The sequence below is a fragment of the Scyliorhinus torazame genome, chromosome 5, assembly GCF_047496885.1.
Source record: "Scyliorhinus torazame isolate Kashiwa2021f chromosome 5, sScyTor2.1, whole genome shotgun sequence".
NCBI classification, from domain to species: domain Eukaryota; kingdom Metazoa; phylum Chordata; class Chondrichthyes; order Carcharhiniformes; family Scyliorhinidae; genus Scyliorhinus; species Scyliorhinus torazame.
In genome coordinates this window covers 141,549,609-141,575,572 of record NC_092711.1, presented here as the reverse complement: position 1 = coordinate 141,575,572, position 25,964 = coordinate 141,549,609, and the positions used below count along the sequence as shown (strand labels likewise).

Sequence of the window (25,964 nt, the reverse complement as noted above, 5' to 3'; positions counted from 1 at the left end):
GCACGGCCAATCCACCTAACCTGCACATCTTTGGTTTGTGGAAGGAAACTGGAGCACCCGGAGGAAACCCACGAAGATATGGGGAGTAAGTGCAAACGCCACACAGTCACCCAAGGCCAGAATTGAGCCTGGATCCCTGGCGCTGTGTGACAGGAGTGTGCACCACTGTGCCATCCCTGTGCCATTGTTCAGCCCCAAATATGAAGGATTAACAGCTGGGATGTGCTAATGTCTGACACTGATGATGATGTACCAGTGGCATCAGCCAGTCGTGTGTTCGACTCAGAGGTTGGAATCCTGCCTCTGAGCAGCATGCCTGCTCTGTAACCTGTTCAGATATCATATTAATAAACTATTTTCAAGCAGGTATCAGAATGTAACCATAGTTTGTGCAAGAACCGAGGCCCTTGCCTGTAGTCCAATGTAGAAGGACACATCAAAGAACATGGTGGCAGTGATGAAGATGTTGATGTAAAAAACATTTTGGTCATATCGAAGAAGGAGGCTAACTGGAGAGAGAGGTAATAAATACCCTACCTGGTGAGCAGTCCCTGTCCTTGTCCTGAAGTGGAGATGCCAGCATTGGACTGGGGTGGACACAGTAAGAAGTCTTAACAACACCAGGTTAAAGTCCGACAAGTTTGTTTCAAATCACTAGCTGTTGGTGGACAGCACCTTCACTCACACTCAGCTGAGGAAGAAGCTGTGCTCCGAAAGCTAGTGATTCAAAACAAACCTGTTGGACTTTAATCTGGTGTTGTAAGACTTCTTGTCCTGGAGGAGGAAGTTCACTGGAGGGAGAGGTAATGATGACCCTCCCTGCTGAGCAGTCCCTGTCCTTAAGGAGGAGGTTCACTGGAAGGAGAGGTAATGATGACCCTCCCTGCTGAGCAGTCCCTGTCCTTGTCCTGAAGGAGGAGGGTCACTGGAGGGAGAGGTAATGATGACCCTCCCTGCTGAGCAGTCCCTGTCCTTGTCCTGAAGGAGGAGGTTCACTGGAGGGAGAGGTAATGACGACCCTCCCTGCTGAGCAGTCCCTGTCCTTGTCCTGGAGGAGGAGGTTCACTGGAGGGAGAGGTAATGATGACCCTTCCTGCTGAGCAGTCCCTGTCCTTGTCCTGAAGGAGGAGGTTCACTGGAGGGAGAGGTAATGATGACCCTCCCTGATGAGCAGTCCCTGTCCTTGTCCTGAAGGAGGAGGTTCACTGGAGGGAGAGGTAATGATGACCCTCCCTGCTGAGCAGTCCCTGTCCTTGTCCTGAAGGAGGAGGTTCACTGGAGGGAGAGGTAATGATGACCCTCCCTGCTGAGCAGTCCCTGTCCTTGCCCCACCCGCAGAGAGGCCAGCAGTGCAGGTTGTGGAAACACCATTTTCTCTGGTACCGAGCTGCATCAGGTCTTCACGAAATGAAGCAAAAGCTTCAAGTCAGCACCTTTCTTGTCTGTTACTGGACCGACTGCAGCAACGTTCTCAAAGGCAGGTGTGCAGGCGGCACTGCAGACTTTGTGTACATTCTCAAAACTGTTGACATGTATTTTAGACGGCTACAGAACCCCTGGATAGTATATTTGGGAGTGGGGGGGGGGGGGAAGAGATCTAGTGTAACAGGTTAAGAGATGGCACATGCTACTGTATGACGTGGATGCTGATTTATCAACATGTGTTAGACTCTCAAGGGAGGGTTGGAATTGTGCCGAGGAGTAACATGCCTACTCTGTAACTTGTTTAGATGTAGAACTAATAAACAAGTGTTAAACAGACACCGGAATAAGTCCATAGTCTGCAAACCAAGTCCCAAGTCGGGAGTCCAATCTAAAAGGACACATCTCAGAACAGGGATGTTTGGTTTGTGTTTCCTGTCTGCAAAAACCTATCTGCTCATCGCCTGGGAAAGGAGATTACAAAGGACATCGCCGTAAGGAAAGGGCAGAAATCCAGAACTGGCAATTCTAGTCATCAGAGAACATCCTTTTCCCTCTCAAACCAGAAATCACTGTTCCCCCGCACACTTCCTTTTGATTGTAACCCTAATGCATCTCCTCCCATCACACTTGCCATGGGCATCTCACTAACAGAGAGACAGGAAGGTGCTGGAGAACAGACTGGGAAATGGGGCTCTACCAATCAGGGCTCGAGGGTGTGTGTGGGGGGGCGTAATTGGGGCTGATGGCCTCGAGCCCACAGCTTTCAGTGCCCATGTCCAAAGCAGGGCGTGGTGAATGTATTCACCTAAGTATGAACTGTCTGTATAGTGCTGTGACCTATGACCTGGAAATGATAATACGGTCTACTTCCAGGTACTGTACTGGAACCCCGGTGGGCTCCGCCCTCCCCAGGGCGTTTTATAGACCGGCCACCTGTGGGTGGCACTCATTTGTACAGCAGACACTGGTAGGCGAGTTCATGGATAATAAAGCCTTATATTCACTCGTTCTCACAATCTCGCAGTGAACTGACGGTATAACACAGGGAGTCACGGGAACAGGGTACAGAGGATCCGAGGAGAAACCATTTGGATCCTGAACATTGTGAACATCCTTTACTTTTATTGTCTTTGATCCTCAAGGTATTTTCTATTTTTCACCTTGTCTGTTTGATTAATAAATGATTATAAAAATATTTGATTTTTCTTGACTTTTCATGATTAGGTTGATGCACTTTAGGGAAAGAGGGCGAGAGGGGTTGACAGGCTCTTCAACAAAAAGTGAGTCCCTCTGAGGTAATTGGCAAAGGAGCCAGAGGGGGAGATGAGCTTAGTTTTGACACAGCGATGTTAGAAATGGGGTTCAGGGGTGGCATGGTGGTGCAGTGGTTAGCACTGGTGCCTCTAGCGCTGAGGACCCGGGGTCACTGTCCGTGTGGAGCTGCACATTCTCCCTGTGTCTGCATGGGTCTCACCCCCACTGCCAAAAGATGTGCAGATACATGGATTGGCCATGCTAAATTGCCGCTTAATTGGAAACTCTACATTTTAGGGTGTTAATTAGCCCTTTTTCCCCTTTTCCCAAATTCTGAAATGATTCACAGTGATAACACTTATTGGTGACAGTGGTTAGATGCTATTCAGTATAAGTAAGAGCTGACACATGCTAATGTCTGAGCAGTAATATCAAAGTGCAGCAGCATTACCATTACACTCCGGGTAGAAGCACCATCTCCAGGTAAATGCTCCCTGCTCTGCCCCAGATGCCATGGTCCCAGTCAGTGGAATGTGTAAAACCTCAAGTAATCCATTGACAATACCACTGCACCATCCCCTCCCCTAGAACTGAGGCAAACCTAGTTTCCGACATTCCAACAGTGACTACATCTCAAAAGTACTTAATTGGCTGTAAAAAAGCTTCAGGAGAAGCTGTGATCATGAAAGATGCTATAGAAATGTAATTTATTTTCAGAATTAGTCCCTAAATAGGGTGGCACGGTGGCACAGTGGTTAGCACTGCTGCTTCACAGCGCCGAGGACCCAGGTTCGATCCCGGGTGACTGTCCATGTGGAGTTTGCACATTCTCCCCGTGTATGCATTGGTCTCACCCCCACAACCCAAGGTTGTTCAGGGTAGGTGGATTGGCCACGTTCAATTGCCCCTTTATTGTGAATTTAAAAATAAATTATAATCAAGCATTAGTCCCCAAACTGAGCCCACTCACAAAAATCATGAATTAAGACTGAGTCTTGATTTTGTGCAACAATCATGTCTTTCTCTCTGTTTCAAATCCCCGGTGAAAATCCAAATGCAGCATCTCGTAAATCATTCGATTTAAAACAGAACGAGGTGTTGTGATTTGGGATTCGCTGCCTGATGAAGGTGCAGGAACTTTACAGATTCTGTAGGAACAGAAACTTGCCGGGCGATGGGACTATGTAAAGAATCTGTAAAGTTCCCTTTTGAAAGTTACAGTTGAATTTACTTCCTGCACCTTTGTCTTTTTTTTTTGAGGAGATGATGCCGACATAGCGTGGCACCGAGGTCAACACTGCGAGAGGGGTGACTGCAGTGGAAAGCCTGGAGCACGAGGTCAGTGTCTTGAGTGGTGCTGTCCAAGGCTGAGGGCATCGACATCATGTCCCAGTCGTTGAGGGACATGCCCCAGACGCAGTTGGACATTACCGAGGCACTGTGGAGCATGGCCCAGTCACTGAGGAGCATCGCTGAGGGTAGCAACACCATGGTGCAGACCGTGGGGAGGCACCAGGACTGGCAGAGCCAGATGGCGCAGAGACCTCTAGAGCTCACTCCTGCTGCACCTCCATCTCATGGAGTCCCCCTAAGAACACCATCAAGGAGGAGGAAGTGCTGGTGGCCCTGTTGCTGGGCCTCCGACCCCCTCGGGGGAACAGGATGTCCTGTCTCTCATCGGCTGCGTCCAGATGCCTGGCCAAGTTGGCATCGCCAAATGAGGAAATCGCTGCCATGCTTGGGTGTTGACTGGGAGTGAGTGAGCACTTAAAAGCAGCTCCCCCTTGTTAGTGGCAAGCTGCTGAGGCGCGAGTCGGGCGAATCATTGCAAGATAGCCAGTAATGGCGAGAATGTTGTGGGGCCTCATTTTTGGCACTATGTACTGTTAAATATGGGCTGCGATCTCACCAATACAGCCATTGAGAAACACCCCATCAATCACGCCTAAAATGACACTTCGACATTTTTCCATTAAAGTGCATCCTATATAGGTGCAGTAAAGGTCCGAGCCAAGAGCTATCCCTACACACTTGCTCCTACACACAGCTCTGTCCAACACTACACTGATGGCCAGGTGCATGTGTTCTCTTACTGTGGGTGCTACTGTACACAGTCCCACATTAAACCTTTATGTACCAGAGCTTTATACTACAAGTGATGAGAGAAATTGTTTACATTTTTAACTTTATACATCTAAACAGTTCCAAAATAGGCCTTAGACATTTTCTTTTTAATCTAATTTCATGATTGCTCCTATAGCACACCAGAATCACCCACACAGCAATTCTTCCTTTATGCCTACAGTTTTAATGGACTTCTGTGTAAAATGTGCCCTGAAATTGAGAATCACTTCCTCCTCCTTTTTCTCAGTTCTCTATTCTGCTAAAGGCACTCCCTCATCATAGAATTGTAGAGATCTATAGCACAGAAGGAGGCTATTCAGCTCATTGTATAGTCATGTTTAGTGTCTCACCAGCCCCCATTTGTTGAGTGCCTATCACTATGAGCTGAGATTAGATAGCACAGCATAAAATCAGGGATTTACTTGATCTACGTATTCCATACCGTGTGTACCCACTGGGGCCCCAAGCAGAGAAAATTATGTTGCTGCAGAGGATGCAGGATCCCCAGCAGAAATATGGTGATCTGGGGGACAGGCATCTCTGGCTTGACTCACGGATTATTCTGAAGCCTTGCCTCTTTTGTTTTCAATGGAACCACTTAGGATGTGTTGAAACAGGACAGGGAGAGTCATCATGCTGATAAGCAAAAGAGACCTGATTGATTTCCAGAAGCTGACAGCTATGAGTTTTTAAAAACTCCATAGGCAAAGATCTGGGGCGTCATTCTCCGACCCCCCGCCGGGTCGGAGAATGGCCGTAGGCCGCCGTGAATCCCGCCCCCGCCGAAGTCTCCGGTACCGGAGATTGGGCAGGGGCGGGAATCGGGCCGCGTCGGTTGGCGGGACCACCCACTGGATTCTCCGGCCCGGATGGGCCGAAGTCCCGCCCAGAAATTGCCTGTCCCGCCGGCGTAAATCAAACCTGGTATTTACCGGCGGGACCAGGCGGCGTGGGCGGGCTCCGGGGTCCTGGGGGGGGGGGGGGGGGCGCGGGGCGATCTGACCCCGGGGGGTGCCCCCACGGTGGCCTGGCCCGCGATCGGGGCCCACCGATCCGCGGGCGGGCCTGTGCCGTGGGGGCACTCTTTCCCTTCCGCCTCCGCCACGGCCTCCACCATGGCGGAGGCGGAAGAGCTCCTGCACCTTTGTCAGTCAGAGAATCCCAAATAACAACAACTTGTTCTGTTTTGAATCTAATAATTTCACAATATGCTGTGCAGAGAGCACAGGAGGCCATTCTGCCCATTAGATTTAGAACAGAACGAGTTGTTGTGAGTTGGGATTCAAAATAAACTTGGAAATAAACGAGGAAAATAGGGTTGTGGAATTAATTTGATAATTAATCCAAAGAGCTAGCATGGGAACAATGGGCAGAATGGCCTCATGTGCTCGCTGAACCTCATTTACATTTGTGAAAGTGGGAAATATTTGGAACCCACTTCCTTCAAGTTGGATAGACACAGAGATGATGGAATGTTTCCCAAAGGAAATTGGATGGGTACTTGAGGGAAATAAACCGACAAGGATATGGGGATAGAACAGGGAAATGGTTTGATCTATAGAAATCTACAAGTTGTGAATCTTTGGAATTCTCTACCCAGAGGGCTGTGGGAGCTCAGTCATTGAGTGTGTTTAAAGCAGAGACTGGCAGATTTCTAAATCCCAATAACACAAAGGGATATGGGGATAGTGTGGGGGAAAAGGCATTGAAGTGGATGATTACCATGATCGTATTGAATGAGAGGAGCCTCGACGGGCTGAATGGCTAACGGCTGCCCCTATGTTCAAATGATACAAAGATAGGCAGGAAAGTAAATTGTGAAAAGACATAAGGAGATTAAAATGGTATATTTGAAATGAGTGGGATACCATCTGGCAAAAGGGTGATCAGGTGGGAAAATGTGAAATTGTTCATTTTGGCAGGAAGAAAAAGAAGCTTCTCATCGAAATGGTGAGAGATTGCAGACCTCTGAGACTCAGAGGGACCTGGGTGTCCAAGAGCATGAATCACAAAAGGCGAGTATACAGGTACAGCAAGTAATTAGGAAAGCTAATAGACTGTTATTGTTTATTGTGAGGGAATTGAATACAAAAGTAAGGAGGTTATGCTTCAGTTATACAGGACATTGGTGAGACCACATCTGGAGCACTGTGTACAGTATCGCTCTCATTTAAGGAATGATGTCAATGTGTTGGAAGCAGTTCATAGAAGATTTACTGGACTCATACCTGGAATTGGAGGCTGGTCTTATGAGGAATGATTGGACAGGCTGGGCTTGTGTCCGATGGAGTTTAGGTGAATTGATTGAACCGTATAAGATCCTGAGGGGCCTCGACAGGGTTGATGTGGAAAGGATGTTTCCTCTTGTGGGAGAATCTAGAAATTGGAGTCACTTTAAAAGTAACAACTTGCCCATTTAAGGCAGAGGATAACTTTTTTCTCTCAGGGTTGTGAGTCTTTGGAACTCTCTTCCTCAAAGGGCAGTGGAAACAGAGTCTTTGAATATTTTGAAGGCAGAGCTGGATAGATTCCTGTTCATCAAGGGGGTGAAAGGTTATCAGGAAGGGAGGTCAGCAGGAATACCACAAGAAAAAGGAGCAGGAGTAGACCATTCGGCCCTTCGAGCCTGCCTCACCATTCAATCATGGCTGATCCAACACTTGCCTTGTCCACTTTCCTGCCCTTTCCCTGTAATGCTTGATTCTCTCGCTGATCAAGAATCTCTCAGCCTTAAATATAGACAAGGACTCTGTCCCCACAGCTTTCAGTTCCAACGACTCACAACCCTCACAATTTCTCCGTATTTCAGTCTTAATTGGCTCCTCTTTATTCTGAGACTTTATTCTGGTCCACAGCTGCAGCAAGACTTCCCGACTCTTATACTCCAACCTCCTTGGAATCAGGGCCAACATTCCATTAGCCTTCCTGATTACCTGCTGCACCTGTCTGCTAGCTTTCTGTGTTTCGTGCACAAGTTCCCCCAAGTCCCTTTGTGTTGCAGCTTTCTGCAGTTTTTCTCCATTTAAATAATACTGTTCTTTTGTTCTCCCTTCCAAAATGAACTTCACATTTTCCCACATTATGCTCCATGTGGCAACTTCTTGTCCACTTGCTTAACCTATTAATATCTCTTTGCAAACTGTTTGTATCCCCTTCACAACTTGTCTATGTGGAGTTGAGGTTACAATCAGATCAGCTGGGAACTTATTGAATGGTGCAGCTGGCTCGAGGGGCCGAGTGGTCTACTCCTGCTCCTAAGCCGTATGCTATCACGTTCGTCATAATATTTTTTTCTTTAAATTTAGAATACCCAATTCATTTTCTCCAATTCAGGGACAATTTAGTGTGGCCAATCCACCTACCCCGCACATCTTTGGTTTGGGGGGCGAAACCCACGCAAACACAGGGAGAATATGCAAACTCCACACAGACAGTGACCCAGAGCCGGGATTGAACCTGGGACCTCAGCGCCGTGAGGTAGCCATAAGACCATAAGACCAGGTAGCAGTGCTAACCAATGCACTACCGCGCTGCTCTGCGTCCGTCTTAATGGATTGTAGCATTTTCCTTCCTACTGATGTCAGCTTAATAGGTCTGTGGTTCCCTGTTTTCTCTCTCTCCTTAGATCATAGAACCTGGGACCTCAGCGCCGTGAGGTAGCCATAAGACCATAAGACCAGGTAGCAGTGCTAACCAATGCACTACCGCGCTGCTCTGCGTCCGTCTTAATGGGTTGTAGCATTTTCCTTCCTACTGATGTCAGCTTAATAGGTCTGTGGTTCCCTGTTTTCTCTCTCTCCTTAAATATTGGAGTTACATTTACCACCTTCCAATCTGCAGGAACCATTCCAGAATCTATAGAATTTTGAAAGATGATCACCAATGTATCCACTATCTCTACAGCCACCTCTTTCAACACTCGGGTAGAGCATCAGCTTTTGGGGATTTATTAATTTTTAATCCAATAAATTCTCCAGTACTACTTTTTCACTAATACTAATCTCTTTCAGTCCCTCCTGCTCACTGCTCCCTTGGTTCTCTTGTGTAACAGCAGAATCCAAAAGCTGTAATCAGGTGTGAAGAATTACTGCACCACTTTCCTGTGGATTTTTGTTCCTGAAAGGAATGTGTATTTGTTGCAAATATGTAATAATTTCTTCAATGCGAGCAATTGTCTGCCTATTGTCCAACCTTTTATTGTAATTTCCCAACCTACCACAGACAACCTGTCCCTCATACCTCAACATTTCCTTCTTTGAGAAGCACCCAGAAAAATTAAACAAAGAAACATATAACCACCATAGCCCATCTTCAGGGCAACATGGCATGCTTTGGGGGGTTGCAAACAGAAATAGGAATTAAATGTATTTTAACTTCCCACACATTTTCACTCTGTAACCCTTGTGAAATTGGAATTCACGTATTCGCAACAAAGCTCAAAGAGCATCAGCCCACTGGAGGAAAGGTTGAGAGACCAGCCATTCCAGCAGAAAAAAACCCCGATCATCCCAATTGACCAATTGACAGGATGAATAAAATGCAGTTCCGAATGAAATGGAGAATAGAAACAATAACAGCACAATCCAATCCCTGCAATCAATTGTGAACTTCTTGGTGACTCAGCAGATGGGATAGATCATTCAACATCTCCCCTAATCAGAGCAGGTGAATGGCCTCTCGGAGTGTGAACTCGCTGATGTCTCTGCAGGGTGGATAAATGTCGGAATCTCTTCCCACACTGAGAGCAGGTGAACGGCCTCTTCCTAGTGTGAACTCGCTGGTGACGCTTCAAGTGGGATGAATCACTGAATCCCTTCCCACACTGAGAGCAGGCGAACGGCTTCTCCCCAGTGTGAGCTCGCTCATGTTTCCACAGGGTGGATGAATGACTGAATCCCTTCCCACACTGAGAACAGATGAACGGCCTCTCCCCTGTGTGAACCCGCTGGTGTATCTTCAGGCTGGATAACTGAGCGAATCCCTTCCCACACTGAGGGCAGGTGAACGGTCTCTCCCAGTGTGAATTCGCTGGTGTGTCCGCAGGGTAGATAAATCTCGGAATTCTTTCCCACACTGAGAGCAGTTGAATGGCTTCTCCCCACTGTGAACCCGCTGGTGTGCCTGCAGGTGGGGTGACTGAGTGAATCCTTTCCCACACTGAGAGCAGGTGAATGGCCTCTCCCCAGTGTGAATTCGCTGATGTGACTTCAGGCTGAATAACGCAGTGAATTCCTTCCCACACTGAGAGCAGGTGAATGGACTCTCCCCAATGTGAACTCGCTGGTGTGTCTTCAGGTTGGATACCTGAGTGAATCCCTTCCCACACTGATCGCAGGTGAACGGCTTCTCCCCAGTGTGAACCCGTTGGTGTGACTTCAGGCTGGATAACGCAGTGAATCCCTTCTCACACTGAGAGCAGGTGAACGGTCTCTCCCCAGTATGAATTCGCTGATGTGACTTCAGGGTGGATGAATGTCTGAATCCCTTCCCACACCGAGAGCAGATAAACGGCTTCTCCACAGTGTGAACTCTTTCATGTGACTTCAGGCTGGATAATTCAGTGAATCCCTTCCCACACACAGAGCAGGGAAATGGCCTCTCCCCAGTGTGACTGCGTCGATGAATCTCCAGCTTAGATCGGACTCTGAATCTCTTCCCACAGACTTCACATTTCCACGGTTTCTCCATATTTTGGGTCTCGTCGTAACTCTCCAGATCAGATAATCAGTTGAAGCCTTGACCACACACAGAACACGTGTACGTTCTCTCCCCGCTGTGAATGGTGTTATGTTTTTTCAGGCTGTGTAACTGGTTAAAGCTCTTCCCACAGCCAGTGCTCTGGAACTCTCTCACTCGGTTGTGTGTGTCTTGGTGCTTTTCCAGTCACAATGATGTTTAAAATTGTCTGAAGCGAACAGAACAGACAAACATTTCTCCTTCTCAATTCAAAGGCCGATGATATTCAGGCCCCGACGAACCGAGTGACTCTGGCAGATCGAGATGTGACTTTTGAGATTTCTGTCTGTAATTCCTCCTCTTCTAATATCCTGTAAAAACAATTTACAAAAGACATCATTGTCAGTAAAGGATAGAAACTCAGAACAGACAATTTTAATTCCTCTGGAACATTTTATCCTCTCTCACTCTGCAAAAGCTGTAAATCTCCATCCCACACACTCTCCCTCCATTCTCATCCTGCTCCACAACGAGTGAAGAAATCCCTCCTCATCTCCGCTTTCTCACCATTTTCCTGCCTGTTATCCATAACCCTTGACTCCCTCGTCATCAGAAATCTGTCTGGGTGGGAACCATGTGATGCGGTGCAGGAGTAGCTGCTTTTCCGCAGATTCTGATGCCACTCATCTAGAATCCGTAATTTATCCTGATTGCCCGACACTCATCTACCTGATCCTTGAATTAATATTTGTTCTCAAGTCTCTGGAAGACATCGGGATTAGTTAAGGTAATATTAAGAAATCCGTCGATAAAAGAGGGAAGGTTGATTCAGTGGAAATGGAGTTGCCTTTTCAACCTGGCGGCCTGACCCTCAGGAGGTCTCTCGACCCCGCGCTCTCCAGGACTCTCTCGGAGGTGGTGAAGGTGATGACTGCCGACATTCTCCATGTTATTGACCAGAGGCTGAGTGTGCTGATTCAATACCTCTCATTGAGCTCATGAGGCCGAGCTGCAAAACACCATGAAGAGGCTCATTGATCCCGGGGCTGCGAGGGAGACCGGGAAAGTGAAGGGAGTAGGAGGGAATATGGTTTTGGACCCGATGGGTGACAATGGGGAGTTTCGGGACTTCTATAGCAAGCTGTACGAGTCAGAACCCCCTGCCGGGGTGGGGGCGATGAGGCGGACCTTAGAGGGGTTGGAGTTCCTGAAGATGGAAGAGGAGCAGGTGGAGGCCCTGGGGGCCCCAATTGCACTGGTAGAAGCATCCTTCACTTTTCCGGTCTCACTTGCAGTCTCCTGCTTCCTCAACTGGTGCACTAGCATCCTGCTCGCCTTCTCCCCGAACTCATACACCACCCTTCTTGCCCTTCTAAACTGCCCCACCGCCTTTCCCATAGATAGAAGCCTAATGGATCTCTGTGTCTATTCGGAATCCTGGATATCCGTTATCCCTTCTTAGTTCCCAAATGACAGAGGTCAAGTCTGTGCTTTTTGGCAAAGTTCAGTTGAACTTTGTCAGCTTGTGCCACTGGTAAACTTTGTTTGTCAACACAAGATTAGGTCAGATTGATTGTCTTTCGCAAATACAGTAGTTGAGTTTTCATTCAATTACAAATTGTGGTAATTCTTCAAATTATAATACACAGTATAAAATGACTGAGTGATTTAAAAAAAAGAAAGATGGCGATTTAGCAAAAGCAAGTAAAGGAAATAGGTTTCAGAAAGTGATAGATAGAGGGACTGGAGGTGATGCAACTGGGCAAGGCCCCTGGTCCGGAGGGGTACCTGGTGAAATTTTATAAGAAATTCTCTGGGGTATTGGGGCCGGTGCTGGTAAGGGATTTTAACGAGGCAAGGGAGCTGGGCGTGCTCTCCCAACGTTGTCGCAGGCTTCGATCTCCCTCATTTTGAAGCAGGAAAAGGACCTCGAACAATGCGAGTCATACAGACCGATCTCCCTGCTAAATGTAGATGCCAAACTATTGGCTAAGATCTTGGCCTTGAGAATAGAGGATTGTGTCCCAGGGGTGATAGGGGATAACTAGAGGGGTTTGTGAAGGGGAGGCATCTGGCGGCCAACATCAGGAGGCTACTCAATGTGATCACGATACCTCCAGAGGGACGAGAGGTAGAGGTGGTGGTCGCCATGGATGCAGAGAAGGCCTTTGATCGAGTGGAGTGGGACTATTTGTGGGAGGTCCTGGGGCGGTTTGGATTTGAACAGTGTTTTGTGGACTGGGTCCGGTTGTTATACCAGGCACCGGTGTCGTGTGTACCGACAAACCAACTGAGTTCAGATTATTTCAGGCTGCACCGGGGGACGAGGCAGGAGCGCCCACTCTCCCTACTGCTGTTTGCCCTGGCACTGAGAGCATCAGGGGATATTGGGATGGTGGACAGTATGAGACGGTTCTTTTAGCCAGACAAATAAATGTGTCAAGCTGAGGGAGCAAAGGGTGTAAATGTGTTAGAGAGAGAGAGACCTGGGCCAACCTTTCCATAGATTATCATAGAATTTACAGTGCAGAAGAAGGCCATTCGGCCCATCGAGTCTGCACCGGCTCTTGGAAAGAGCACCCTACCCAAGGTCCACACCTCCACCCTATCCCCATAACCCAGTAGTCCCACCCAACACTAAGGGCAATTTAGCATGGCCAATCCACCTAACCTGCACATCTTTGCACTGTGGGAGGAAATCGGAGCACCCGGAGGAAACCCACGCACACACGGGGAGAGTGTGCAGACTCCGCACAGACAGTGACCCAAGCCGGGAATCGAACCTGGGACCCTGGAGCTGTGAAGCAATTGTGCTATCCAGAATGCTACCGTGCTGCCCCCTTCCGGAGTCTGCACCTTCCCTGTAATCACTTCCTTTCCCTTCAGTTGCTGCAAGTGACCAATTGAAGGTGAGAATGAGAAAAGAAATGGAAAGGGGGAGAAAAGAAAGTGTTTTACTCCCAGATGTTGGAGACAGGAGGAGGTTTCAGTCTGTGTGAAGCTCAATCTCATTCACACAAGCCCGCACTGATTGGCTGGAGAACAAGAGTCCTTCCGGTTCTAATTCTTCCCATTGGTCAATACCTCAGCAGGAAGGTCAGGGGTGGGCCTTCTCTCGCACATGCGCAGTCCCGTGCAGGGGGGAGGGGAAATCACCCAGAGGCTTTTCGCTCTGGCCGGAGCTGTCAGCCGGAGCTGTCAGCCGGTTGCCTCGAAATCTTGCTTCGAGGAGGGGGAACAATGAGTGGGGCGGAGCTGCTGTGTCCGCGCGCCGGGGCTGCGCACTGGAACCCTGAGAAGTCACCGCGGATTCCGATGCGTGCGCCGGAAAGTTTTGACCAATGGGAAGAGTTGGCGAACCGGAAGGAGTCTTTTCCTCCATCCAATCAGCTCCCGCGTTGTCTAAAGGCGGAAGCTGGACACTGAGCAAAACTGGGACCTTACAGACTGAAAACCTCCTCCTGTCTCCAACATCTGTGAGTAAAACACTTTCTTTTCTGCCCTGTTCCATTCCTTTTCTCATTCTGACCTTCAGTTGGTCACTTGCAGCAACTGAAGCTAAACGAGGTGAAATCAGGGAGGTTGCAGACCCTGCAAAGCTTGGCCCAGGTCTCTCTCTCTCAAAGACATTGACATCCTTTGCTCCCTCAGCTTGACACATTTATTTGTCTGGCTAAAAGGATGGTCTCTTTCCTCATGTTCACAATGAAGGGCTGGTTTCTCCAGGCAAAATGGCTGACATTTAAGGAGACAGTAAATTAATACCGGACAGAAACATGTCTCGTGTTGTTATATGGTAGATTAGATATATTATTTATGGTTCTGTAATAACGTACATTTATTATTATTTCTAGCCTTGTAATATTGTACTGTAGCTATGTTATATATTTCCTGTCATCTCTTCCCTCAGAGGGTTATTAGTCTCTAGATTTTTCTTCCACGGGGACCAGTGGGGTGTGGGGGTCATTGAATATATTCACGGATGAGTTGGACAGATTTTTAATAAATTATGTTTTAAATCGTTTTGAAACAATGAATGCAACAGAGTAACAGAAAAAATAGTGGGAAATGGGCACAGAGCAGAACAAGAGATATTGCCAACATAAATCCAAGGAACACATTGCAGAATTAATTTGGAACAGGATATTTGAGGGATGAAATGCCAGATCAATCGAACAACCAGTTAACAGGTTAAAGTAGTGAATGGGTAAAGAAGGTAACATTATATAAAAATTCAGTTTGGAAACCCAAAAATATTACAAACAGACTAACAGCATAATCAAATTAAAATGAATGACACAACATAGATGACATAGAACTCCTATAGTGCAGAAGGCCATTGGCCCCTTCAAGTCTGCACTGAGCCTCAGAAAGAGCATTTCACTGAGGCCCACTCCCCATCCTATCCTCGTAACCCAGTGCATTGATCATGGTCAACCCACCTAACCTGCACATCTTGGACACTAAGGGGCAATTTAGCGTGACCAATCCACTTTCACTGCACATCTTTGGACAGTGGGAGGAAACCGGAGCATCCGGAGGAAACACACAGAGAAACGAGGAGAATATACAAACTCCATTCAGACAGCTACCCAAGGCTGGAATTGAACCTGGATCCCTGGCGCTGAGGTAGCAGTACTAACTAACCACTGTGCCCTACCCCCGGCCTAAGTTAAATTTAATTCACTCATGGAAAGCCCAGGAGGAGCAAGTCAGTCAAATTGGAGCCTATGTATTTGAGATATGAGTCCCATACTTTACCCAATGCATCAGACTCAGAATGAATTACAGACATTAGAAATTGCATGGAGATGCATTCCATAATCAGCCTATGCCAGTTTTGGATAGAGGGAGAACTAACTGGTCTGCTTCAGTATTGAGCCAGGTGAATGCTGGGTCCATCCTCACCCAATCTCTGATGAACCTAAGATGAGAGGCCAATTGATGAAGCCTGATTTTCGGGAGACCATACCCTCCCTTAACTCCTGGTGATTGGAGCTTAACAAACTTGAGGCGAGATTTCTTTTTGTTCCAGGTAGAGTCATAAATGTTTACAGCTTAGAACCAGGCCCTTCGGCCCAGCTTGTCCATGCCGGCCAGTAAGCTAGTCCCACTTGCCAGCTGTCCATGTAACTGTCTAATTGCTTTTTAAAGGACAAATTTGTACCTGCCTCTACCACTGCCTCTGGCAGCCCATTCCAGATGTTCACCACCCTCCGTGTGAAGAAATGTCCCCTCTGGTCTCTTTTGTATCTCTCTCCTCTCACCTTAAACCAATGCCCTCTAGTTCTAGACGCCTCTACCTTAGGGGAAAGTTGTTGACTATATACCTTATCTATGCTCCTCATTATTTTATAGACTTCGATAAGATCGCCGCTAAGCCTCCTAGGCTCCAGGGGAAATACGTCCCAGCCTATTCAGCCTCTCCTTATAACTCAGATCATCAAGTCCTGGCAGCATCCTGGTAAATTTCTTCTGCACTCTTTCTCGTTTAACAATATTCTTTCTATATTAGGGTGACCAGAACTGAACACAGTATTCCATGTGTGGTCTTACAAATGTCTTGTACAATGTCAACAAGACATCCCAACTCCTGTATTCAATATTCTAACCAATAAAACCCAGCATACTGAATGCCTTCTTCACCACCCTGTCCACCTGCAACTCCACCTTCAAGGAGCTATGAATCTGTACTCCTGGATCTCTTTGTTCTGTAACTCTCCCCAACTCCCAACCATTAACTGAGTAGGTCCTGCCCTGATTTGATTAATTTCCCTAATGACTCTGGTCAACAGCAGTACAGGCAGCACCTGCAGAGGGTGCAACAGTCTGGGCAACACATTCATTTTAATGAAGGCGATCCTCCCTCGCCATGAAATCGGAAGAGCCGACCACCGGGCAAGGTCCCACCTAATAGTCACCATCAGCTGTGTAAAGTTGGCCCCATATAGCTGTCTGAAAGAGGGGCCATTGACATTCCCAGGCTTTTAAATGGCATGGGCGGGGTGGGGGAGACACATCTGAAGGGGAAGTTAGCAAGAGGAGGGGGCTTACCCCTCAACCCCTCCCCACCGGCATGGCCTCAGACTCAGTAAAATTGATCTGATACAAGAGAAGCCACTAAATCTATCCACTACTCCAATAATGGCCGGGACTGAAACACTGGGTTTGATACAAACAGCAGCCCATCATCTGCACACCGAGTGATCTTGTGCTGCCTCACCCCACCTCCCAGTCCCGATATCAGAGGATCCGATCTAATATCCTCCGGCAAGGGCTCAATACCAACGCAAACAGCAAGGGAGACAGAGGGCAGCCCTGTCTAGTCCTTATCTGAAGCTCAAGGTTTGATGCCCTTAAACCATTTGTGCGCACCGCCGCTGCCGGTCTATGATGTAAAAATTGAATCCACTCAATATAATCCTCACCCAACCCGAAGCCTCGCAGCGGATACACCAGATAATTCCACTCAGCTCGAGCAAAACCTTTCTCTGCATCGAAGGAGATCAGCAGCCCATCCAATGCATATTTCTGAAAAGCCTGAATCACATTCCGCAACCTTCTAACATTGTTACTGGAAAACCTCCTCCTTATAAATCCAGTCTGGTCCTCCCGCACGATTGTTGGAAGGATGTCCTCCAGCCTTATCGCCAAAACATAAGATCGCAGTTTCAAGTCAACATTCAAAAGAGAGATTGGGCGATAAGAGACCCACTCCTCTGGGTCCTTGTCCACCTTCAGAATCAAAGAGATATTAGACTCATGAACAGTCGGTGGCAGCAACCCAGAGTTAATATATACCCACCAACGGGTCCAACAACAAATCTTCAACCCCCTGATAAAATTCACACCCACAGCCATCCGGTCCGGTGCTTTACCTGACTGCATCTTCTTCATGGCCTTTGCCACCTCTTCCCAAGAAAGGGGAGCATTACGAGTTTCTGAGGCCTCCAGAAGCTTCAGGGAAGAGAAAGAATGCTCCACACCCACCAACACATCACCAGACTGCTCAGACTTGTATAATCCTGCACAGAATTCCCAAAATCCCTGTTTATCTCCTCCGTCTTCATGATCCTTTTCCATCCCCCAAGCCACAGAGAGGGATTTGCTCTGAAGTCGGCCTTTTTCTTTGTCAAACAGGCAAGTATTTGCTCCGCTCATTCCCAAACTCGTCCAACTTCGACCTCACAAACTTCCAACTTTTCTTGACCTGCTGAGTCAACAGGGAGTCCAAAGCCACTCTTGCAGCGTTAACCTCCATCAGCAATAGCTTACTTGGGGCCGCCTTATAATTCTCCTCTGACTTTAGTCCTCGAAGAACCTTGGTCCTCGAAGAACGTAACGGGAGCCTTGCCCTCCACACCGTCTGGCAGGCCGATGACTCAGATGTTCTTTCTCTGACCCTCGGTTCTCCAAGTCCTCCAGGAGTCCACCACACCACTCAGCCGGTTTTCCAAGGTTTGAATTCTTGCCTCTGCCAAGGAGGCATCTTGCTCAACGTTCAGGATTCTCTCCTCCAGATCATCGAGCCTTTCATGGTGTTTTACACGGCCTCATGAGCTCACAGATATTGAGCCAGCTCACTCAGCCTCTGGTCAGTAACACGGAGAATGTCGGCAGTCATCATTTTCATCTCTGAGAGAGTCCTGCAGAGCGCGGGGTCGAGAGACCTCCTGAGGGTCAGGCCGCCATGTTGAAAAAGCTGCTCCACCCCCGCTGAATCTGCCTGCCCTCTTTTACCGACGGATTTCTTAAGGCTCTTTGGCATAATCTCACCACACCCAATCCCGAAGTCTTCCAGGGACCTGATAAATATTAATTCAAGGATGAGGTAGACAACTGCCGGGCAATCAGGATAAATGACGGATTATAAACGAGTGGCGCCAGAACCTGCAGAAAAGCAGCTACTCCCGCGCCCGCTTCACGTGGTCCCCCCCCACAGACAGATTTCTGATTGACGAGGGAGCCGAGGGTCATGGGGAACCGGCAGGAAAATGGAGAGAAAGCTGAGATGAGGAGGGATTTCCTCACCTCGAGGGTGTAACACAAGTGCCAGGCAATGACCAGCTCCGACGAGAGGATCTAACCACCGCCCCTTGACATTCAGTGGCATTTCCATCGCTGAATCCTCCACAACCAACATCCTGGGGGTTACCATTGATCAGAAACTGAACTGGACGAGCCATATTAATACTGTAGCTCCCAGGGCAGGTCAAAGGCTGGGGATCCTATGGTAAGTAACTCAGTTCCTGAACCCCCAAAGCCTGTCCACCATCTACAGGGCACAAGCCAGGAGTGTAATGGAATACTCTCCACTTGCCTGGATGAGTGCAGCTCCAACAACACTCAAGAAGCTCGACACCATCCAGGACAAAGCAGCCATTTTGATTGCTTCCCCTTTCACAAACATTCACTCCCTCCACCGCCGACGAACAGTGGCAGCCGTGTGTACCATCTATGCACTGCAGTAACTCACCAAGGTTCCATAGACAGCACCTTCCAAACCCACAACCACTACCATCTAGAAGTACAAGAGCAGCAGATACCTGGAACCTCACCCCCTGGAGGTTCACCTCCAAGTCCCTCACCAGACCGACTTGGAAATATATCGCCGTTCCTTCACTGTCACTGGGGCAACATCCTGGAACTCCTTCCCTAACAGCACAGTGGGTGTACCTACACCTCCGAGACTGCAGAAGTTCAAGAAGGCAGCTCACCACCACCTTCTGAAGGACAACTAGGGATGGACAATAAATGCTGGCCTAACCAGCGACCCCCAAATCCCCTGTCAATGATTTTTTTTTTTTTAAATTTGGACTACCAAATTCTTTTTTTTTTCCAATTAAGGGGCAATTTAGCGTGGCCAATCCACCTACCCTGCACATCATCTTCAGTTGTGGTGGTGAGACCCACGCAGACACTGGGAGAATGTGCAGACTCCACATGGACAGTGACCCGGGGCCAGGATCGAACCTGGGTCCTCGGTGCTGACAGGCAGCAGTACTAACCACTGTGCCCCCCCAGCAATGAATTTAAAGACAATCTGGTGAAGCTTTAGAATTCTCTACCCCAGAGGACTCTGGAGCCTCAGTCATCAAGTATTTTCAAGACCGAGATTGTCAGGTTTCTAGATATTGACAATGTCAAGGGGGGTAGTGTGGGAAAATGGTGCTGAGGTAGATCGGCCAATGATCTCATTGAATGGTTGAGCAGGCTTGAGGGGGTGAATGGCTGACTGCAGCTCCTATTTGTTATGATCTCTGTGTCCAGGACAGGAAGCAGTGAGCAGGGATCAGTCAATCAGCCTGAATCAGCACCTTCAGGAGAATTGGGAGGGTGAATATTAGATACAGCAGAGTGAGAATGGAGGGAGAGTGTGGGGGATGGAGATTTACAGATTTGGGAAATGAGAGAGGAAAGAATGTTCTCTAGGAACTAGAATTGTCTGTTCTGAATTTCTATCCTGTACTGACTGTGATGTCTTTTCTAAACTCCTTTTACAGATGTTAAAAGGATAGATTTACAGACAGAAATCTCAAACAGCACGTCCACATCTGACAGATTCACTCGGTTCATCGGCCATTTAATCTGGAAGGAGAAATGTTTGCCCGACCTGTTGGCTTCAAAACATTTTAACCATCAGCGTGACTGGAAAAGCACCGAGACACACACACCCGAGTGAGTGTTCCAGAGCACTGACTGTGGAAAGAGCTTTAACCAGTTACACAGCCTGAAAAAAAATCACACCATTCACAGCGGGGAGAGACTGTACACGTGTTCTGTGTGTGGACGAGGTTTCAACTGATTGACCCGGAGAGACACGAGGAGACCCAAAACCTGGAGAAACCGTGGAAATGTGGGGACTGTGGACAGGGATTCAGAGCCCCATCAGAACTGGAAGCTCATCGACGCATTCACACTGGGGAGAGGCCATTCATCTGCTCTCAGTGCGGGAAGGGATTCACTCACTCATCCAACCTGCACTCACACCAGCGAGTTCACACTGGGGAGAAGCCATTCACCTGCTCTCAGTGTGGGAAGGGATTCACTCAGTTACACAACCTGCTGTCACACCAGCGGGTTCACACTGGGGAGAAGCCATTCACCTGCTCTCAGTGTGGGAAGGGATTCAGTGAGTCATCTAACCTGCAGAGACACCAGCGAGTTCACACTGGGGAGAAGCCATTTATCTGCTCTCAATGTGGGAAGGGATTTTGTGATTCATCGCACCTGTTGAGACACCAACAAGTTCACAATTGATTACAGGGGTTGGATTTGCTGTTACTGTTTCTGTTCTCAATCACACCCAGGACGGCATTTCGTTCATTCTGAAAGTGGGTCAATGGGGATGGTTCGAAGGTTTCTTTCTGCTGGACTGGCCGGTCTCGGGACTTTTCCTCTCGTGGGCTGATACTCTGTCTCTCTCGCTGTCTCTCTGTCTCTCTCGCTGTCTCTCTCTGTCTCCCTCTCTCTGTCTCCCTCTCTCTGTCTCCCTCTCTCTGTCTCCCTCTCTCTGTCTCCCTCTCTCTGTCTCCCTCTCTCTGTCTCCCTCTCTCTGTCTCCCTCTCTCTGTCTCCCTCTCTCTGTCTCCCTCTCTCTGTCTCCCTCTCTCTGTCTCCCTCTCTCTGTCTCCCTCTCTCTGTCTCCCTCTCTCTGTCTCCCTCTCTCTGTCTCCCTCTCTCTGTCTCCCTCTCTCTGTCTCCCTCTCTCTGTCTCCCTCTCTCTGTCTCCCTCTCTCTGTCTCCCTCTCTCTGTCTCCCTCTCTCTGTCTCCCTCTCTCTGTCTCCCTCTCTCTGTCTCCCTCTCTCTGTCTCCCTCTCGCTGTCTCTCCCTCCCTCCCTCCCTCTCTCTCTCCCTCTCTCTCTCTCGCTGTCTCTCCCTCTCTCTCTCTCTCTGTCTCTCTCTCGCTGTCTCTCCCTCTCTCTCTCTCTGTCTCTCTCTCTCTGTCTCTCTCTCTCTGTCTCTCTCTCTCTGTCTCTGTCTCTATCTCTGTCTCTCTCTCTCTTTCTCTCTCAGGGACTCTGAGACAGGAAAAGTGATAGTGGCTAACAAGAAATATTAAAAATCCATTAGCTCAAAGTTAGGGACTCTTAAAGTGGCCAAAATAGTAGTGAGCCTGAGGATTGAGAACTTGTTTTAGAATTCAACAAAGGAGGACCAAGAAACTGATAAACAGAAAATAGAATATGAGAGCAAACTGGTGAGAAACATAAAAACTAACTGGAGTACATGCAAGTGAGGGCGTTCGTGAGGTGGCAGGTGAGGGAATTCCCGCTGCTTCCAGCACGTAGGATTCAGGACAGGGTGATTCCGGGTGTATGGGTTGGAGAAGGCAAGGTTTCGGCGATTTACCAGGAACTGCAGGAGGAGGAGGAGGCCTCGGTGGAGGAGTTAAAGGGCAAGTGGGAGGAGGAGCTTGGGGAGGAGATAGATGAGGGTCTGTGGGCTGATGCCCTGAGTAGGATCAATTCTTCCTCCTCTTGCGCCAGGCTCAGCCTAATACAGTTTAAAGCTGTTCACAGAGCGCATATGACAGGGGCGAGGTTGAGTAGGTTCTTTGGGGTGGAGGACAGATGTGTGAGGTGCTCGGGGAGCCCAGCAAATCACGCCCATACATTCTGGTCATGCCCGGCGCTGGATGAGTTTTGGAGAGGTTTTGCGAGGATTATGTCCAAGGTAGTGAATGCCCGGGTCAAGCCGGGCTGGGGGTTAGCATTATTGGGGTATCGGACGAGCCGGGAGTGCAGGAGGCGAAAGAGGCCAGTATTCTGGCCTTTGCATCCCTGGTAGCCCGGTGGAGGTTTTTGTTACTGTGGAAAGATGCAAAGTCCCCTAGTGTGGAAGCCTGGATTAATGACATGGCAGGGGTCATCAAGCTGGAGAGGATAAAGTTTGCCTTGCCAGGGTCTGTGCAGGGGTTCCTCGGGCAGTGGCAACCATTCCTAGACTATCTCGTGGAGCGTTAGGAGGAGGTCAGCAGCAGCAGCAATCCGGGGAGGGGGGGTTCCTTTGGGGTGGCGTTTGGGTTAAGGTGGGGGGTTTCCCTATTTGTGTTTTCTACTGTTATATGTGGGGTTACTGTACTTGGGGGAAATCCTATGTATAATTTCTGCTTGTTGTGTTTTTGTTTCTTTTTCTTGTTTGGGGGTTGTTGAAAATTTGAATAAATATATTTTCAAAAAAATATATAAAAATCAACTGGAAAAGCTACTATAGAAATGCGAAAAGGAATAGATTAGCAAAGACAAATGTGGGTCCGTTCCAGGCAGCGACAGGAGAGTTTATAATGGGGAATATGGAAATGGCAGAGAAACTAAACAATGTGTGTCTGTCTTCACAGATGAAGCATGGTGGCACAATGGTTAGCACTGTTGCTTCACAGCTCCAGAGTCCCAGGTTCGATTCCTGGCTTGGGTCACTGTCTGTGTGCCGTCTGCACGTTCTCCCCATGTCTGCATGGGTTCCCTCCGGAAGCTCGGGTTTCCTCCCACAAGTCCCGAAAGACGTGCTGTTGGTAATTTGGACATTCTGAATTCTCCCTCTGTGTACCCGAAAAGGTGCCGGAATGTGGCGACTAGGGGCTTTTCACAGTAACTTCATTGCAATGTTAATGTTAGCCCACTTGTGACAATAAACATTATTATTATTATTAAGATACAGAAATTGTCCCAAAAACACGAGAGAACCAAGGGTCTAGTGACTGAAAGGGATTAGCGTTCGCGAAAAAGTAGTACTGGAGAAATTTGCGTGGTTGAAAGTTAATAAATCCCCAAAGCTGATGCTCGACATCCCAGAGTGCTGAAAGAGGCGGCTGTAGAGCTAGTGGATACATTGGTGAACATCTTTCAAAATTCGATAGATTCTGGAATGGTTCCTGCAGATTGGAAGGTGGTAAATGTAACCCCAATATTTAAGGAGAGAGAGAGAAAATGGGGAACCACAGACCCATTAGCCTGACATCAGTAGGAGGGAAAATGCTACAATCTATTATAAAGGATGTGATAACATACGGATTAGGAGCAGGAGTAGGCCACTCGGCCCCTCGAGGCTGCTGCACCATTCAATAAGTTCACAGCTGTTCTTAAACTAGTATGGCAGGGGTGGGTACCGGAGCAATAGGTCAGAAGATGAAAAAATTGAGCGAGAACTAGGAAATAGGGCCACTATTCCCGGCTCTGAGGAAGAGCAGACAGGGAGATGTTGCTGAAAACAGCGGGACTAGTGGCCTGAAGTGCATATGTTTTAATGCAAGAAGTATTACGGGTAAGACAGATGAACGTAAGAGCTTGGATTAGTACTTGGAACTATGATGTTGGTGCCATTACAGAGACCTGGTTGAGGGAAGGACAAAATTGGCAGCTAAACATTTCAGGATTTGGTTGATTCAGGCGGGTTAGAGGGGGATGTAAAAGGGGTGGAGGAGTTGCGCTACTGGTTCGGGAGAATATCACAGCTGTACTGCGGGAGGACACCTCAAAGGGCAGCAAGGCTATATGGGTTGAGATCAGGAATAAGAAGGGTGCAGTCACAATGTTGGGGGTTTAACTACAGGCCTCCCAACAGCCAGTGGGAGATAGAGGAGCAGATAGGTAGACAGATTTTGGAAAGGAGTAAAAGCAACAGGGTTGTTGTGATGGGAGACTTCACTTCCCCAATATTGACTGGGACTCACTTTGTGCTAGGGGCTTGGACGGGGCAGAGTTTGTAAGGAGCATCTAGGAGGGCTTCTTGAAACAATATGTAGATAGTCCAACTAGGGAAGGGACTGTACTGGACCTGGTATTGGGGAATGAGCCTGGCCAGGTGGTAGAAGTTTCAGTAGGGGAGCATTTCGGGAACAGTGAACACAATTCAGTAAGTTTTGAAGTACTAGTGGACAAGGATAAGAGTGGTCCGAGGGTGAATGTGCTAAACTGGGGGAAGGCTAATAATAATATTAGGCGGGAACTGAAGAACATAGATTGGGGGCGGATGTTTGAGGGTAAATCAACATCTGACATGTGGGAGGCTTTCAAATGTCAGCTGAAAGGAATTCAAGAACGGCATGTTCCTGTGAGGAAGAAGGATAAATATGGCAAATTTTGCGATCCTTGAATAACAAGAGATATTGTAGGCCTTGTCAAAAAGAAAATGGAGGCATTTGTCAGGGCTAGAGGGCTGGGAACAGACGAAGCCTGTGTGAATATAAGGAAAGTAGGAAGGAACTTAAGCAAAGAGTCAGGAGGACTAAAAGGGGTCACGAAAAGTCATTGGCAAATAGGATTAAGGAAAATCCCAAGGCTTTTTACATGTACATAAAAAGCAAGAGGGTAGCCAGGGAAAGGGTTGGCCCACTGAAGGACAGGGGAGGGAATCTATATGTGGAGCCAGAGGAAATGGGTGAGGTACGAAATGAATACTTTGCATCAGTATTCACCAAAGAGAAGGAATTGGTCGATGTTGAATCTGGAGAAGGGTGTGTAGATAGCCTGGGTCACATTGAGATCCAAAAAGACGAGGTGTCGGGCGTCTTGAAAAATGTTAAGGTGGATAAGTCCCCAGGGCCTGATGGGATCTACCCCAGAATACTGAAGGAGGCAAGAAAGGAAATTGCTGAGGCCTTGACAGAAATCTTTGGATCCTCCCTGTCTTCAGGTGATGTCCCGGAGGACTGGAGAATAGCCAATGTTGTTCCTTTGTTTAAGGGTAGCAATGATAATCCTGGAAACTACAGGCCGGTGAGCTTTACGTCAGTGGTTGGGAATTTACTGGAGAGAATTATTCGAGACAGGATCCACTCCCATTTGGAAGCAAGTGGTCGTATTAGCGAGAGGCAGCACGATTTTGTGAAGGGAAGGGCGTGTCTCACTAACTTGATAGAGCTTTTTGAGGACGTCACAAAGACCGTTGATGGAGGGAGGGCAGTGGATGTTGTCTATATGGACTTCAGTAAGGCCTTTGACAAGGTCCCTCATGGCAGACTGGTATAAAAGGTGAAGTCATACGGGATCAGTGGTGAGCTGGCAAGATGGATACAGAACTGGCTAGGTCATAGAAGGCAGAGAGTAGCAATGGAAGGGTGCTTTTCTGACTGGAGGGCTGTGACTAGTGGTGTTCCGCAGGGATAGGTGCTGGGACCTTTGCTGCTCGTATATATAAATGATTTGGAGGAAAATGTAACTGGTCTGATTAGTAAGTTTGCGGACAAAGCAAGGTTTGGTGGAATTGCGGATAGCGATGAGGACTGTCAGAGGATACAGCAGGATTTAGATCATTTGGAGTCTTGGGCGGAGAGATGGCAAATGGAGTTTAATCCGGACAAATGTGAGGTAATGCATTTTGGAAGGTCTAATACAGGTAGGGAATATACAGTGAATGGTAGAACCCTAGAGTATTGACAGTCAGAGAGATCTAGTGTACAGATTCACAGGTCACTGAAAGGGGCAACACAGGTGGAGAAGGTAATCAAGAAGGCATCCGGCATGCTTGCCTTCATTGGCCGGGGC

General features: G+C 48.1%; 2 long non-coding RNA genes across 2 annotated transcripts; one reads left to right on the top strand and one right to left on the bottom strand.

Annotated features, from left to right (window-relative positions):
- Positions 1-8,983: 8,983 nt before the first annotated feature.
- On the bottom strand, positions 8,984-13,451 carry LOC140419869 (uncharacterized). The gene is made up of 2 exons (XR_011946057.1): positions 10,948-13,451; positions 8,984-10,850 (listed from the first exon to the last, which is right to left on the bottom strand). It is a non-coding gene; the product is annotated as an uncharacterized lncRNA (long non-coding RNA).
- Positions 13,452-13,625: 174 nt separating this feature from the next.
- LOC140419860 (uncharacterized) lies at positions 13,626-23,132 on the top strand. Its single transcript, XR_011946049.1, has 3 exons — positions 13,626-13,955; positions 15,838-15,943; positions 19,983-23,132. It is a non-coding gene; the product is annotated as an uncharacterized lncRNA (long non-coding RNA).
- The last annotated feature ends 2,832 nt before the right edge of the window (positions 23,133-25,964 follow it).